Source organism: Penaeus monodon, chromosome 15 (assembly GCF_015228065.2).
Source record: "Penaeus monodon isolate SGIC_2016 chromosome 15, NSTDA_Pmon_1, whole genome shotgun sequence".
NCBI classification, from domain to species: Eukaryota; Metazoa; Arthropoda; class Malacostraca; order Decapoda; family Penaeidae; genus Penaeus; species Penaeus monodon.
In genome coordinates, this window is record NC_051400.1 from 34,137,600 (window position 1) to 34,138,081 (window position 482).

Here is a 482-nt window from a genome sequence, read left to right on the forward strand (position 1 = left end):
GTGTACATATTCACAAACAAGACATACTAACGATAATGATAATAACAACAATAGTTCCCATCGTTATCATTAGTATTATCTTGGATAGCGTCTCTCATATTGTTATCAAAATTGGGAGTTTCATTATTATAGTCAATATCATCATTTAGAAACGCAGAGATATCAAGGCAAAAAACATCATACGTTGACCCAGGTGCACTTATATGGACAGAGACTTATATACCTACCCACACACACAGACAAATTTTGTAGGATGCAATGAGGTACTATCGAAAATGATTACAGGAGATATTGGATATTCAGATGCTTTTTACTCAAGGCAATCCGTTTATAGTCTCAGCAGTAATACAGTAATGAGATTTTGTAGCATTGCAGGAAATCAAGATATGATTATGGTTCGATTAAGTTCTTTTTGTTTGATAGTGATAATCTTCGTTAACATTGTCGGCGTGTCTTGGTAATAAATGAAAACCTGCGTGTGG